Source organism: Cololabis saira, chromosome 17 (genome assembly GCF_033807715.1).
Source record: "Cololabis saira isolate AMF1-May2022 chromosome 17, fColSai1.1, whole genome shotgun sequence".
NCBI classification, from domain to species: domain Eukaryota; kingdom Metazoa; phylum Chordata; class Actinopteri; order Beloniformes; family Belonidae; genus Cololabis; species Cololabis saira.
Window position 1 is genome coordinate 9948226 of NC_084603.1, and position 18151 is coordinate 9966376.

The following is an 18151-nucleotide window of genomic DNA, read 5'->3' on the forward strand; positions in this document are numbered from 1 at the left end:
GGAACTGTGCAGAGAAATAAGGACCTCCTGAAAGCATGCAGCTCCCCAGGAAGATGTGGATGCTCGCATGCAGAGATGTGTCAAAAGTATTCACATTCATTACTCAGGTAGAAGTATAGATACTAGAGTTTAAAAATACTCCTGTAGAAGTTGAAGTATCAACTCAAGTTTTTTACTCAAGTATAAAAGTACTGGTTTCAAAACTACTTAAAGTATAAAAGTAATGTAAGGGGAAAAAAAGCCATTAAGGTCAAAAGCCATTGAAAATGGTTCAGAAAACTCAAACTTCTTTCAGTATATGACATAAATATTCATCAGATAGGCCTATGTGTGTTTTTATACAAACATATGTTTTTGCCTTTTTCTTTACCACTATCGTTTAGTAATTTTTTCACTTATAATTCTCAAATACATTCATATAATACTAGACAGGTTAATCATTTTCATCTTCCTTTTTATAAAACTAAACATGGCCAGTTTTCCCTCAGATATCGCGGTGTACAGATATGGAACTCCAAATCTCACATTATCAAAAGCTCTGCTTCTCTAGAGATTTTTAAAAGAAATGTATCATCTCATTTAATTCACATTTAAAAAATGTAAAGTTTTCTTTTTTTTTCTGTTTTTCTGTTTGTTTTTTTTGGTTGTTTTTTTTTTGTGTGTTGATGATCTGTAACTATGTAGTCAAACCTTCTTTGTTTTTGTTTATAGTCTTCGTCTTGTTGTTTTTGTTTTTTTATTTTTTGTAATTATTGTTTTACTTCCTAAATTGAGGGGAGGTCCGTTGCATAAGCCTGTTGGCTTTTTGACCTCTCCTGTCACATTTGTTTTACTATTTTGATTGCAAGTGTTAATTTTATTGTGTGCAAACTAATAAAATATAAAAAATATAAATATAAAAAAATGAATGCATCTTAGTATAATGCAAATATATTAAAGAACCATATATGTATACTATTGAGCATTAACATGTGTTTCAGAGAGCAGAATGTCACGTCTTTGGGTAAGGTGTGGACCCAAACGCAGGAGAGCAGGAGGCGGGAGGCAGGAGTCGGCAAAAAACAGGATTTATTCCAACAAAGGTAAAAACAAAGCGCTGCAGAGCAGGATCAAAACAAACTAAACGGGGATCAAAAACTTGGGAAGGAAGAACGTGGCAGGAAACATGAGGAACAAAACAGTACGGTCCGACAGGGAACAAGGGAATGACAAGACCAGATATACACAGGGGACAACGAGACACGACGAGACACAGGTGCAGACAATCAGGGCAGATGGGACACAGGCGGTGCAAAACAGAAACTGAAAGCTGGGGGGAATGTCAAACCTTGACACAGAAGATATGATGACTAGTTGCCTATAAGTATTGTAATGGTGCAAAAAGTCAAACTTCAGAGGCATGTTATCATTTATCCTAACCTTTATTGGAATGTACATCCAAGTTTAGTTGCAGGAATCTGAGGGCAACGGATGTAAAAACAAAACTGGACAAGAACATCTGAAACAACCACAACCAAATTCACTCCATCCGGATGAGGCAATTTAACTGGATAGTTTTTTATTAAAGGACGAAATGAAATAGAGTAATGAGGCTGTTTTTAAAATGTAAGGAGTATAAAGTACAGATAATTGCGTGAAAATGTAAGGAGTAAAAGTAAAAAGTCGTCTGAAAAATAATGACTCCAGTGAAGTTTAGATAACAAAAATTTCTACTTAAAGGAGCTTGAGGCAGGATTTATGAAAAAAATTCATATACGTTTTAAGTTTTCTAGTAATAATGTCAGATGAAGCGTTCCAAACCAAAAAGAATGAGCCCTCTAATGTATCTCTCTGTTGCCTTGAACAGGCTGTGTGCTGCAAAATGTGCTGCAATTCTGGGCCCGAATTTCCCACGCTGTCCTGTGGATGTGACGTCACATGATGCTGCATGTGCGTTCTCCCCGTTCTCCCGTGCCGGCTTCACTGTTGGCTGCAGTACCCCCAACGGCCGTCGTGGCGAAGGGTGGCGCTAGAGAGTCTCATTTCTTAAAAGGAGCCTCATGCTCCTTTAAGTAAGGTAACAAAGTATTTGTACTTCGTTACTTGACACCTCTGCTCGCATGCCATGGGGCTACAGCTCCAGGGGATGTGACATGAATTCAAGTGGATTAATGTTGATAAATACTGAGAAGGACAGAGCCCACTGTCTTGTTATAGTCCATGGGCCAGACCAGATATCAGTACCACCAGTACTCGAGTTGTAAAAAAAAATCAGGGGGGATGGTGGATTTTATCATATGGGGACATATACATATACATTTTATTCCGGGCTCTAGACCCAATATCAAGACATACAGCATAAAAAATAAACAACAACTACATAAACACATAAAAACACACTCTTATTCATGAGAGTCTTAAAAGGCACCCATACCAATGTTTCCATAGATATGATTGATATCTGACCGCACTGCACCTGGGGCTTGTGAGCTTCATTATAATACGGTTTTGTGACTCATCAAGTTGAGACATAAACTTAAACATCAGGTTCCTCAAGAGAGCCTGTAGAGTGCTTAGCCCTGAGTCACAAAAGAGTTTACTAGCACTGCTACTCCAGGGCTTTTCCAGCAGTATCCTCAGACAGTCATTATATGCTACCTGAAGTTTGCACAGGGTCTGCTTTTTGTAGCTGACCCATAATGGGGCTGCATACATAGGGGTGCAGTAAGCACGAAACAAGCTCACTTTCACATCATCAGAACAGTAATGGCATTTCCTGACTAACATGTTTGTTTGGACATACAACACTCATCTCTGCCTGTACATGTCATCTTCCATCTTGTCAGTGATTATGTGCCCTGACAGGTAAAACATTGGAAAGTGCAGCATCTGATCCTCCTTGGTCCTACATATCAATACAACACTCTTTTTTGCATTGTACTGTATATTAAACTCAACCCCATACTCGGAGCATATATCCAACAGCTGCTGGAACCCAACAGTGCTGGGGGACATATTGGCCAAATCGTCTGCGTACATCAGATGGTTTAACAGAGTGTTCCCTATAAGACAACCTGTTTTACTTAGATGATTTGTGCTGATTACAAATAATCTAATATATAACAAATAAGCACTGACCAAAACACCTGCAGAAATACTGCAGGAATGACACAGCAACAGTTAAATGCAGCCTTCTGTAAGCTTTAAATATCCACTGGGCTTACATCAAATACATCAAAACACAACAATAAAAAACAGTTTTCTGAACTTATCAATATGACCCTGTCCTTCACAGGATAAGTAAAATGGATCACTGCAAAAACTCAAAATCTTAAGAATATTTGTCTTATTTCTAGTTAAAATTTCTCATTTTAGTAAAAAAAATCTCATTTCACTTAAAACAAGACTCATCACTGGAAAAAAACAAAACAATTTTCACCTGTTTCAAGTAGATTTTCACTTGAAATAAGTAGAAAAATCTGCCAGTGGAACAAGATTTTTTTGCTTGTAATGAGAAGATAAATCTTGTCCCACTGGCAGATTTTTCCACTTATTTAAAGTGAAAATTTACTTGAAACAGGTGAAAATTGTCGACTAAGTTATTTTTCTGGTGTTATTTTTCTGGTGATGACTCTAAATGTTGAAATAGCAGTAATACCACATTAATTGATGAAATGACATAGGGATGGAAAGGGAGGATGGCATCCCCCCACAACTCTAGTACTGAGTTCCACTCAAGGTGCTAAACGGTAACTACATTTCTAGGTGTTATGATTGATGAAAATCTCACTTGGAAAAATCATATCGCACTCATCTCAAACAAGATTGCAAAGAATATTGGAGTAATCAGAAGTTTATGGAATCTATTATCAAGAAAAATCTGTATTAATTTATTTTATACTATGATTTATACTTATATTTCATACTGCAATGTCATTTGGCCTCAACTGTATCTTTATCCTGCAAAAACGTTTTATCAAAATGATTACATTTTCCAATAGACTTACTAGATCCACCCCATTGTTCCAATCCCTTAAATATTCTCCCTATTTTTGGGGTAAATGTTTTTCAGATTTGTCTTTTTGTAGAATTTCATATATAGTCATTATTTAATTTTGATCTTTTATTATTATTTCACTTATGCTGTGGCTTTAGTTTCTATCATCAATGTCAACCTTTTGTGAATTCAGCTGTATCTGCTATGATACGTATGTATATTTATTTATTTTTTATTTTTTAACTTATTTTTATATACCTCTTTATTTGTATATTTTTGCTGCGCTGATTATACACCTGTGGATGCATTGGACTGTCATGATGAATGTCTGAAGGAAACAATAAAAAGCATAATTGAAAAAGATATGTCTTTTTGTCTATCAATCCATTCACAAGCTACTTCCAACCTGTTTTCATTCTTTATTTCAATTCAATTCCCAAATTCATCACTTCAATACTAGGTCTGCGAACAATCTCCATCCCACCCTTTTAGGTAAGATAAGATAAGATAAGATACCCTTTATTTTCTCCCTCAGTGGGGAAACTTATTTTGTTGTCAGCAGTACACTTAGCACACACTTGTAGGGGAGGGGTAAAAAGACTGAAAAGTCAGAAATAAAAAATATATAAAAAATACAAAAAGATATGTATAAAAATATGTATAACCACAGGATATGAACAGTATATACAGTTAGAAAACAGTGCAGAAAAGCAGGTGGAGTGTTGTGAGGTAGACTGGCAGATTGACAGATATTGCACATCTTATATTATTGCACATGTTATATTATTATATTATGTTATATTATTGCACATCTTATAGGTCTACTGTTTCCCAATTTTCAATTAGGTTCAGAGGTTCCTCTTTATTGGAACACCTTACCACACCATATTAGAGAATGCTCGAGTACAAATAATTTCAAAAAACAAATCACAACTTTTTTGCTAGCCCAACTTAGCAAAGCTTAACCATTCATTTTTAGTACTTCTCTGCAAACCCTCATTAGATTCCTGTTTTTGTTTTCTAGTAATTTAGCTTATTTTCCTTAATTGTCCTATGTTTTACATATTTCTGTAGATATTGTTTGTTTCATTATAGGAGGACCACTCGACAAGCCCTTATGGGTTTTTTTGGTTCCTCACGCACATTTTCTGTTATATTGTATTTCTTTTTTATTTCCTTTTTTTTCTACTTACTGTTCGTCTGTACTTTTAACGGTTGTATATTTTTACGTGCAAATAAACTAAACTAAAACTAAACTAAGGTGACAAAAGTTGCTTATAATGTGTGACAAAGTGGGTGAGAGCATACCATTTGTCACCATGTCAGTCTACTATCTTAGCCATCCAAATTCAACCGTGCTTGTTTGTTTTGGTTATAGGTCTATCATTCTTTCATGCCATGCAGGCACATAGTACCCCGGGTTTGTTTGTGTTCTCAATTATTGCACTTAAAATAATACAGAAAAGTATTGTTAAGTTTAAAGTAGTTTATTTGTTCAGTTTTTTCATTTATCATGAGGTTGATTATGTTACTTACCATACCCACCAGGTTCCAGTGTCAAAAGGAGGGAAAAGTGCAAACACTTCCTCTATTTATACCCTGGTGACATAATTAGTGATGTCACTGGGTTGAACCATGTATGGGGGGAGGTACATTTTGGGATTTGTTTTCTTATTGATTTTGATTATTTTGGCATGGTTGAAAAGGTATCGGTTACCATGGCCGAAGCTATTGTGTGTTTGGTGGTGATTGTGTTTGGAGGCGAACTGTTGATGGCTCAGTTGATTCCAGGGAGGAGAGTGGAGTCACCTTTGGAGTGGTACAGCCTGATGGAAGGGCCTACTTAACCAGCTGCTGTCTGCTGCCGGGGAGACGAGAGAGACCAGTGTGCAGCCATGGGCACATGTTGCTTGACTTTAAGTGGTTTTTTTGGGAAAAAAATAAATCATTCTTGAACTTTTAGCATTGCTTCTGAGTCTGCCTCCTTCCATCCATCTACTCTGGTCACACTTCCCCACATTTGGTGGCAGTTGGTGGGTCCCAGGCCAGTAGGAGGCAGTGAAGATGTCAATAAGAAACCAGAAGAAAAATAAAATGGAGTGTCTACCAGAATTGTCACAAGATGTCTGTGACCAGCAAGGGGCAGCAGGTGGTCAACCTCAGGAACAAAGTACGGCAGAACTGTCTAATCTTTTGCGATGCTTAATGCAACAGCAGGCTGACCGGGATGCCAGGACGGATCAGGAGCGTAAGCATGAGGAGGAGAGGTGGAGGCGAATACAACATCAGTTTGCCCAACTCCAACAGGAGGTGCAGCAGGACCGGCAGGAGCGTCTGCAGCCGAGGGACGGTTCGGCTGCCACATCCGCCCCTTCCATAGGGCCAGCACCTGATACAGTTGCCGGGCCATCACAGCCTGCTATCGGAGGTCAACATCCCAGTCTGGTGAGGTTACCTGGCTGGAAAAGCCCCGAAAATGCAGCCCTATAATGAAGGTGAGGACATTGAGCACTATTTAATCACTTTTGAAAGAATTGCTCTTGCCTGTCAGTGGCCTCAGGATGAATGGGCTCTTCACCTAGCTCCACTGCTAACTGGTAAAGCTCGCGCTGCATATGTGGCCATGGACATTGATGACACAATGGACTATGAAAAAGTAAAATGTGCTGTCTTGCAGAAGTTCGAAATCAGTACAGAGACCTATCGAGTGAGGTTCCGTTCCAGTGCACCAGAGGGGGAAGAGACCCCTAAAGAATTGCAGGTACGTCTCAAGGACTTGTATGAGAAGTGGATGGCCCCCAAAGCAAAAACAAAAGAGCAAATTGGAGACACCATCATCATGGAGCAGTTTCTCAAAGTCCTTAACCCTGAGCTCTGCACCTGGATTAAAGAACGGAACCCAAAGACCTCAAAAGAAGCAGCAGAATTGGCTGAAGCTTTCCTGGCTGCCCGCCGTCCATCACAAGAGTACCTCCCAGCCAAGCCCCGCCCACCCATACCATCTGGTAAACCGGACAGAGGCAATGACTATAGAGTTAGGAACACAAGACAGTTCCTTCCCTCAAATTCAGGTAAACTTGAGCCTAGAAATAAGGCCCTCTTAATGTGTTTTTCATGTGGTCAGAAAGGTCATTTTATGAAAGAGTGTCCTAAAGTACATGTTAGTAATAACTACATGTGTTTTGCTCCCCAGTCATCTGTCAGTGAGGTAGAGAGAGAAAGTCAATTTGAAGAACTTACAATAGGTGTGTTAATTGAAGACAGACCCTGTATAGCTCTTCTAGACTCAGGAAGTAATCGTACCCTAGTCAGACAGGATAGTCTCCCTAGGAATGTCATTTTTTGTGGGGGAACAGTGGATGTCCTCTGTATTCATGGGGACAAGGTAGGATACCCCATAGCTGAGGTATCTATCCAGGTCGAAGGTCAACTCTATCCTCTTTCAGTAGGAGTATTTGAACATCTACCCTATCAGGTTGTGTTAGGCTCTGATATCCCTATTCTTGCCGATCTGATAGCTAAACAATCTCGTGAGACTAGGGCCAGCTGCACCAGTGAAAGTTTGCTAGCTGTTACAAGGTCTAAAAGCAGGCAGGAACAAGCTAGTCTAACAGCGGGATGGGAGGAGTTACCTTTTGCAAATGAGGAAGTGCCTAGTGGTTACACCAAACAGCTTAAGGAAAGGAAAAGCAGGAGACAGAGGAGACGGGATAGAGTAAGGGGAACCAAAGTAGCCCAGTATGTGGATGATCCAGTAGAGTCTGACACTTTTTCCATCCCGGGTGATATTGCTAAGCTACAGAGAGAGGACCCCACACTTACAATCTTGTTTTCAAAATGTGTGCCGGAGTCTACCCAAATGGTAGATAAGGAAGTCTTTGTAGTTAAGAGAGACAAGCTGTATCGCCGTAGCCAGATTGGTGATCAGCTAGTCATTCCCCAGAGTTTGAGGCCAACAATCCTTAATCTGAGCCACTCTATTCCATGGGCAGGACACTTAGGACAGGCAAAAACATTTTCCAGAATGGTTCCCCGTTTCTACTGGCCCCAGCAGTATGCTGACACAGTTAAATATTGCCAATCTTGCCCACAGTGTCAGCTAACAGCTCCAGGCAGGAAAGGAGATAGGGCCCCTCTCATTAACATGCCCATCATTGATACGCCCTTCTCCCGTATTGCCATGGACATTGTAGGCCCGCTAGAAAGAAGTAGTGCAGGCCACAAGTACATACTGGTAGTCAGTGATTATACCACAAGATACCCTGAAGCCTTTCCCTTGAAGAAGATCAAGGCTCGCCAGATCGTCAACTGTCTCATTCAGCTGTTTTCCAGAGTTGGAATTCCAAAGGAGATCATCACTGACCAGGGTACCAACTTTACATCAAATCTGCTTAAAGAGGTGTACAGCATGCTGGGAATTCAAGGAGTGAGGACCAGTCCCTATCACCCACAGACAGACGGCCTCGTTGAGCGCTTTAACAAGACTCTCAAGTCCATGTTAAGGAAGTTTGTGAATGACTCCGGGTCAGATTGGGACCAATGGCTTCCATTCTTGCTGTTTGCATATAGAGAAGTCCCACAAACATCAACCGGATTCTCACCTTTTCAGCTGCTGTACGGACATCCAGTGAGGGGTCCAATGGACGTTTTGAAGGAGGCCTGGGAGGGCCCCACACCACAACAGCAGTGCAGTGAGCTCTCATATGTCCTGAAAATGAGAGACAAACTGGAGCAGTTTCAAGAGCTTGCTAATGGTAATTTGGCTCAAGCACAGCAGCGACAGAAGCACACTTATGATAAGGCCTCCAAGAGGAGAATTTTCCAGGAGGGCCAGAAAGTTCTCCTACTGCTGCCAACGTCTGATAGCGGTCTCCTTGCCAAGTGGCAGGGACCATACACGATCATAAAAAAGATGGGCCCAGTGACATATGACCTTTCCTTGCCAGACCGCCGAAAGAAACATCAAGTCTTCCATGTAAACCTCCTGAAAAGGTGGGTAGACCAACCAGAGAACTCTACAAACTTGTGGGCATGCACAGTGGATGATGAGGAAGAGATTCAGGAGCAGTACTTTCCATCCTCATCTGAGACTCCAGTGTTTCCAGATCTGAGTCATCTCACACCAGATCAACGCCAGGAGCTGCAAGTCCACATGTCAAAGGAGCTCTTCAGCCTGAAACCAGGTTGTACACACCTCACTGAACATCGGATCCGTCTGCATTCACCTGAACAGCAGCCCATTAGGGACACCACTTGCCGCATTCCAGCCAGACTTGTCCCTGAACTGAAGCAAGAAGTGGAAGAGATGCTGGCTACAGGAATCATCGAGCCTTCTCACAGTGAGTGGTGTAGCCCTGTGGTATTGGTGCCGAAAAAGGAGGACGCTAAAATCAGATTCTGTGTTAATTTTTCAAAACTGAATGCTGTGTCGGCCTTCGACCCCTACCCAATGCCAAGGGTGGATGAACTGATTGAGCGCTTGGGACATGCCAACTTCCTGACGACCCTTGACCTCTGCAAAGGGTACTGGCAAGTGCCCTTAACAGATTCTTCAAAGGACTTAACAACTTTCAGAGTCCCAAGTGGCCTGTTCAGATTCAGGATGATGCCGTTTGGTTTGCATGGAGCACCAGCAACATTTCAGAGGTTGGTGGATGAAGTTTTGAGAGGAGCAGACGACTATGCAGCAGCCTATATCGATGACATTGTGATTTTCAGTCGAACCTGGGAGGAGCACATTCAACACCTTGCTGATGTTTTTCAACGCATTCAGAGAGCTGGTTTGGTCATTAATGCCAAGAAGTGTCACATTGCCAAATCTGAGGTCCAGTACCTTGGCTATGTGATTGGAGGGGGAGGTATCCGTCCTCAGGTGGGAAAGGTAGAGGCGATTGGAGCTTCCCCACTACCCAACACCAAGAGGAGGCTACGGTCATTCTTGGGGTTAGTAGGCTGGTATCGCAGACTTATCCCCAACTTTTCATCCAGATCTGCAATACTGACTGATATGACTCGCAAATCTAGCCCAGTGAAGGTTAAGTGGACGCAAGAAACTGAGAATGCTTTTCACGATTTGAGAAACTGTCTGTGTCAAGAGCCTGTTCTGCAATGTCCAGATTTTACTCTCCCCTTCACTGTTCAGACAGATGCCTCTGGAGTTGGTCTAGGAGCTGTATTACTACAAGGAGAGGATGGAAACCAGTTACCCGTGCAGAACATCAGCCGAAAACTTTTTGCAAGGGAAACGAGGTATTCAACGGTAGAAAAGGAAGCGCTAGCCATTAAATGGTCTTTAGATACGTTGAAATATTACCTCATTGGCAAAGAGTTTGTTCTTGAGACTGACCATCGTGCATTGCAGTGGATTCATAACATGAAAGACACTAATGCTAGAATCACCAGATGGTACCTGTCTCTCCAGCCTTATCGTTTTCAGGTCCGGTATCGGCCAGGACATAAGAACATCATCGCTGACTACCTGTCCCGTGACTCCGATGAGTAACGGTCTTAAGGGGAGGGGTGTGTGACAAAGTGGGTGAGAGCATACCATTTGTCACCATGTCAGTCTACTATCTTAGCCATCCAAATTCAACCGTGCTTGTTTGTTTTGGTTATAGGTCTATCATTCTTTCATGCCATGCAGGCACATAGTACCCCGGGTTTGTTTGTGTTCTCAATTATTGCACTTAAAATAATACAGAAAAGTATTGTTAAGTTTAAAGTAGTTTATTTGTTCAGTTTTTTCATTTATCATGAGGTTGATTATGTTACTTACCATACCCACCAGGTTCCAGTGTCAAAAGGAGGGAAAAGTGCAAACACTTCCTCTATTTATACCCTGGTGACATCATTAGTGATGTCACTGGGTTGAACCATGTATGGGGGGAGGTACATTTTGGGATTTGTTTTCTTATTGATTTTGATTATTTTGGCATGGTTGAAAAGGTATCGGTTACCATGGCCGAAGCTATTGTGTGTTTGGTGGTGATTGTGTTTGGAGGCGAACTGTTGATGGCTCAGTTGATTCCAGGGAGGAGAGTGGAGTCACCTTTGGAGTGGTACAGCCTGATGGAAGGGCCTACTTAACCAGCTGCTGTCTGCTGCCGGGGAGACGAGAGAGACCAGTGTGCAGCCATGGGCACATGTTGCTTGACTTTAAGTGTTTTTTTTGGGGAAAAAATAAATCATTCTTGAACTTTTAGCATTGCTTCTGAGTCTGCCTCCTTCCATCCATCTACTCTGGTCACACTTCCCCACATAATGTTTGAAAAGATCCATGTCTATTTTGGTATGATAACCCTTCCTGAGTGGCAGCTGTATCATAGTTATCAGCTCATGAAGTTACCCACCCCTTCAGAAAATTATGTTTTAGATGCTTGTTTATGCTAAGCTGGTTCCTTATCTCATTGTGGTGTCCGTTATGTCCGTTATTTGCATGATAAAGACCAGTTTGTGACATTAGCCTAGTGGCTGTTATAGTTTCATAGGAGCCTAATGATGCTCTTTTAGTTTGAGGCTCACATTGACCTATAACAATGATATAGTATGGGGTATATTATACATTTCCTGAATCCTTATTGTCCTGTGAGTATTCCAGTTTTTGTATTTTGTGTCTCTGTTGTTCCTAGATGACACAGGGCTAAAATATAGTATAACATTTATGTCACAGTTTCACAGTGTAGGATAGGTTTTTTTTACTGTTTAACTCACTCCCCTGTTTTTCCAGATCCTGCCACCCTAATCAGCCAGAGATCCACTCATTCCCTTCACCTGTGCTTCCCCACCCAGCTCCACACCTGGTTTCCCTCATCAGCAGTTCCCCTCATATACCGGCCCATTTTCCCCTTCTAGTTTGCCAGATTGTCGTGTGTTTTTGCCTCGCTTTCCAGCCTGCATATCCTGTTTTGTTTCTGCCTGCCTGCCTGTCTTTGAGCCTGCCTGATTCTTGGGGTATGGATTTTTGCCTGTCCGTTTTTGGTTTTGTTTGCCTGATCTGCCTGACTACCCGGTTTGACCCTTGCCTGCCTTTTGACAAAGATTAAAGCCTCTTGGACTCTGATCCTGCCTGGTGTTGTGCATTTGGGTTCTCTGTCCTGTCTGAGCCGTGACAGTTGTCCGGGGCCACCTCGGGAACAGCAACAGGCTGGAACTGGGGGCATGTCTCTGTCCCCTTCACCGTACGGTGGTAGAACGCCACTTGGTCCCCATAAAAAAAATCCCACAAATCCTCTTCCTTACGTGGTAGGTGCATGTTGGCTGGGTTCAGTCTTGGCCAGATTGTACTGTCACGGCTCAGACAGGACAGAGAACCCAAATGCACAACACCAGGCAGGATCAGAGTCCAAGAGGCTTTAATCTTTGTCAAAAGGCAGGCAAGGGTCAAACCGGGTAGTCAGGCAGATCAGGCAAACAAAACCAAAAACGGACAGGCAAAAATCCATACCCCAAGAATCAGGCAGGCTCAAAGACAGGCAGGCAGGCAGAAACAAAACAGGATATGCAGGCTGGAAAGCGAGGCAAAAACACACGACAATCTGGCAAACTAGAAGGGGAAAATGGGCCGGTATATGAGGGGAACTGCTGATGAGGGAAACCAGGTGTGGAGCTGGGTGGGGAAGCACAGGTGAAGGGAATGAGTGGATCTCTGGCTGATTAGGGTGGCAGGATCTGGAAAAACAGGGGAGTGAGTTAAACAGTAAAAAAAACCTATCCTACACTGTGAAACTGTGACAATTTAGGTGAAAATTAAGTAAAAATGTGTGTTGTTTATAGTTTAAAGGGCTGCAGTGAACTCTATGTTGGTCAGAAAGATTCACATCTTAGCTTGAATGAATGCTTAAAAGGTCCCCTTTAAAATGATACCAAAGACAATTACTACTTCATGAGCTGATAACTATGATACAGCTGCCACTCAGGAAGGGTTATCATACCAAAATATAATCTGTAGACATGGATCTTTCCAAAAATCATAAGTAAGTTTTGTCACCTCTAGTGGTACTGACCAGTGAAATATTGTACTCTGGCCCATGGACTATTAGTGAAGTCCTGCCAACACAGCAGAAAGCAACCTGTGTGTCATACCTGTCAAGTTTTGGATTTAAAAATAAGGGACATTTTCCACCACCTGCTGTCCCACCAGCCCAACCGAGGTCCAGCCTCTTACATTTTAAGACAGGTTTACAAGAAATCTAAAATATCTACCTGTCAACCACTCACAAACTACAATGATGTGCTCAGAATCTGATCGGCCGACCTTTGTTGACATTGAAATGCTGTGGACATTCCTATAATAGAGCCTAAATGAAAACACAAAAGTGGATTAAAGCACATTTATTTATTTTAAATATTTTCAGTTTATATACACATTGATTTTCTTCAAGTGAAACATTTACATTTTCTTTTAATTTGTCATTTTCACTCATGTGGTTCTCTGGCATTCACTGACTGATGACACAGACGCACGTTTCTGTGCCTCCTCTTTAGGAAAGTAAATTTGGTTTCCCCTTTTTAGAGATATTTACACCAAGTCTTCTTCTTTTTTGTAAGAAATATCTTCTCTCTGGTTACATCCATCCATCTCTGTTTGTTCCAGTTGTTGCCACTAACCTCGCGAGAACTCTCACCCAGGCTACAGCAAGTGGCAGTTCTCACGAGGCCAGTGACCATTCGGTTTAAAAATTATTATATTATAAAACTGGAAATTTACGGGAAAATACTAATACAGGAGGACGGCGGGAAAGAGGGGTAAAATACGATAGTTTCCTGGCCAAAACAGGAGACTTGACAGGTATGCTGTGTGTGTGTATGCTAAAGACCACTATAGTAGGACATGGGGCCACTATCAGCTTGGAGATAAGCCAAACAGTCATGCACCAGAGCCCCAGTTTGGTTGAAACATTATATAAAGGATCATCACAGAGCACTGTAATGCAGTAATCACTAGATGCAGCCTCTGTGGCCATCAGACTCCACTCATGCTGAGTTAATGAGGGACACGTTGGTTATATGGTTCTTTGAACCTTCTCTGCAAAGATGTTCATTATCCCTCCAGGAAAACTGTGCAACCGCGCGAGTAGCTGTTGGTCTCCAAGTGATGACATTTGGTCTCAATGGTCCCAATTATGCTTAAGGAATTTTACAGACCTTTCTCTGTGATTAATGTGGAACCACCACCGTTTCAAAACATTTGGTCCATATTAGTGTATTTTGAAAGCCAAGATCTCCAAAGTGTTTGACCTGGACGGACAGGATGTTCGAGTAATGTTTCATGATGCTGTTGGTGACCTCATACCGTTTCTCAAGTCACGTCAGGTCAAGACTTCATTGCAGAAGACATTAAAGTGAAGACAACAGATTAGACTAAGTTCACGAGACTTTGGTACATTTTTAGTAAATTTGCCTTCACGAGAAGTTACATTTTGTTAAAATAATTCAGTTAAAAGATTACATGAAATGCGCCCAGGTCATGTCTACATGGACGAAAGGTCCCAAATAAACATTGATTTATCACAAGACAAGACAACCTGGGGGCGGCTACTCTCAGGCCAAAACTGAACATGATATAATGCTCACATTGCTGTGAAATAAGGTTTTTTTTTGTTTGGTTTTGTGGACATTTTTCTAGTATCAACCAAAAGATAAATTTTAAACTTTATGGTCCATCAACTAAATGGGAAGTTTAAGTTCAATTCCAGCCAAAATTTTCTGCGGTTCATTTTTTTTTAATACTAAAATGCCTCTGCTTTAAACATATTGCCCTTTATATAGTTTAACGCCAAAACTTAAAGAAAATATACAACAAACAAGCTCTTAGGTCACAGATAAAAGGAGGAACTTGTAATGAGTTGTTGCACTAAGAATATTTGTGCTAAGGCTACATGAACTTTATAGTTCATATCTGTGGTTTCAAAGTCAACCAATCTCCACTTTACATGACTTACTTATTTATCCTTATCTAATAGACTCATTGAGATTTAAGGCCTCTTTTGGGTGAATGTCCAGGCCAAGAAACCCCGCCGTTCAATCAGCGGTAGTTACATCACACGTGTTTACAATAAAAACACACTGCTACACACAAAACCTTACAAAAAAAGCACACAGATAGTATATCATCATGCAGACTGAATTCTGTGAATACTAGATATAATTCAGGATAAGAAAAGTAAATTTTCATAGAACAATCAAACAAACCAAAAACTGTCACACAAAACAGAATATAATTTGAATAGAAACATTCCTACAAATGCTGGTAATTAATTATCCGTAACGAAAAATGAAATAAATTGAGTTTAGTGCTCCAAGATGTCACATTTTACGTTTTATTTCACAGATAATGATTAGTGAGAGAACAAGTCAGACAGTGTATAAATGAAACTAAACATGATTCACTGCACTTATGGTCATACACATGGGACTCTGCTGGACTGTGTATGTGTGTGTGTGTGTGTGTGTGTGTGTGTGTGTGTGTGTGTGTGTGTGTGTGTGTGTGTGTGTGTGTGTGTGTGTGTGTGTGTGTGTGTGTGTGTGTGTGTGTATGTGTGTGTGTGTGTGGGGTGGAGGGGGGTGTTGTTGATCCTTTCGTGTTTCCTTTAACAGTGTTGCCTGGAAGACATCATCCTGTTGCCCATTTCCATAAAAGGATGATGTGGCCTGACTTTAACACTGAGGGGGTCTGAATATAACACTGAAGTGTGATTTCATCACCGCTGCCCTTTATTTCTAATCTACAGGGAAGAAAAGACAAAGCTGGGGGTGATTTAAAGGGCCAGACAGTGGAAAAAAGAGAGGAAGCAGCACAACAATACCGTATGTGCTTAACAAGTATTGTAATGGGTATATTTGCATTTATTTAAATACCTCAGAGGCCAAAAGTCCACCCAAGAGTGGTGCACTACTGCTGATAGTGTCTTGTTTGATTTTACTTCCAAGAGGCATTTCTCCTGTTTGTTTGAAAGATTAATGTATCACAACAGTCAAAGGTGAGATGGAGAGGCCCCCATCCTCCGCCTCCCTCATGTTCACATGCTCCAGCCCTGTAACTCACAAAATGAACTTTTCTCAGGCGCATGCACGCATATATAAACGTTATTTTGGGGTCATACTCAAAAGTCCACAACTACGAGCCGGGGAATCCCAGCGGCTACTCATACACAATCAATTTGAGGGTCACTTGAAGTTCTTTTTGGTGAACACAAACAAATGTATGGTACCCTATGTGGCTCTGGAAGAGCTGTCTCAAGTCTGAGAAAATAATCCAAATATAATTAAAGCAATAAATCTTTCAAGTTTTGTTGAAAAGCCAGAATGACAATATACAGCTGTGATGTTATGGAAGTGTAAGCAGAGAAGAGATAACACAAAAGCAGTATGGGATCCAGTATTTCTAGAAAATGACACCCATGTGCTAGCTGACTCACTTTAATGCTTTGTTGATCATTTAAAATCATTTAAATCAGTCTTTTGCTGAACCATGGGGGTTTCAGCAGGTCCACAGCAGGTAGCTCATTAGGATTAGCAACAACTGCTGGTCATACAAGTCAACAGTCGGGCATCATTGTATACAATTACACTTATATAACGGAATTGCAGTTTGTATAAGTATATGATAAAGACTCCTTTAATTGTTTATTTTCAGATATTGTGGTAAATACTAAATGTTTGTGTCGCTGTGCTTCATTTGATTAATATGCAGTTATTTGATTAAAAACACGCTGAGGAATGCTCTCAAATTTGACACAATTTATTGGGATCTTAATGAAATACCTGTGATATGTTTTGTGCAAAATACCGCAGAGATACAGAGATAAAAGCTCCTGTTTCAACCATGGCTTAACACATCTGTTCATAGCATGTGGTTTTATAGGATGGAGTGGACCATTTTTCCCCATTGGGAACCCTCCACAAAAGGGGGAAAAACTTTTAAAATCCACGTTACATCTTCACATTACCCACTTACGAAGTACAGCATGATGTGAGTTTGGCGGGAGGAAAAGACGAAGGTGCTGGATGACACTTATCTGATCAGAGTCGGTGATGTTACAGTACCCTGTAAATCCAAACAGCTCAGTGAAAGACATTTTTTCAGACTTTTTCAGACCCCAAACAAACTGAGAAGGTGTACGATTTTTTCACGTCCCCTTAAATGTACACTGAATGCAGGTACTTGCTTTTACAGATGGAACAATAGTGAAAAACTATCTCCTAAATGTTATTATTCCATTAACATAACAAGAGATAGAAGTATTATCTCCAACACCTTGTCTCCTCTTGCCCTCTGCCCTCTGTCAGTCCGTATGAAATACAAATCATGCCCCCTGGTGGCGAATATGAGGAAGTACAGTGCTTTATGGATGGATTGTTCTGGCTGTGTCCTGGTGCCAGGTGCACTTATGGACATATTCATGTTCAGGAATGGTGTTTGTTATGGACAAAACGTGACTCAGAAGTTAATTTACAGAACACCACTCAGATTCAGATCACGGCAGTTGTTCCTCCAGATTACATCCTTGCAGGTAACACTCTCTTTACCCAGGTGAGTGTTGGAGCCCCCCAAGAAGTACAACAGAGTCTCCTTCAAGAGAACTTTCCCGCATCCCCGCCAGGGTCTCCAAGAAGATTGGGTATGCCAAACATCTGTCTGGTGCAAACCAGCATGGAAAAATCCCAACAAACAGCCATAGAGTCCCGGAGGTATAAGTAATCCCACTCCAGCCCGACGCCTGAGACACACAGATGCCTCCACTTCGAAAAAGTCGCGATTCAGAGAGGCGGACTCGGCGGGTGATGCAAAAAAGATTAGGACTCTGATTCATATTGTTATTATCATCGAGTCTGTTCTTTGTGGTCATAAAAACAAGAATGAGAGCTTAAAGCGTGTTAATGAAAATGTTCTACTTTTTAGTAAAATGTTCTATTGGAAGATTTTTTTGATATCATTTGGACAAAAATTCAACCGAAAACTGATATGAGGTCTTATATATTCTATATTTTTTGTTTGTTTTATGTTCTAATTCCTCTTAAACTATGGTGTGGGGTGTTCTCAGCCCCAGGGGAGACGACGACGACGGCGGCGCCAGCCCCAGACGGATCTGGTGGGGGTTCCGCACCTCGCCATGTTCCTATTTCGGCAGTGGTGCCGGACGCATCAGTTCCTGTTTCGGCGGTGGTCCCGCACGC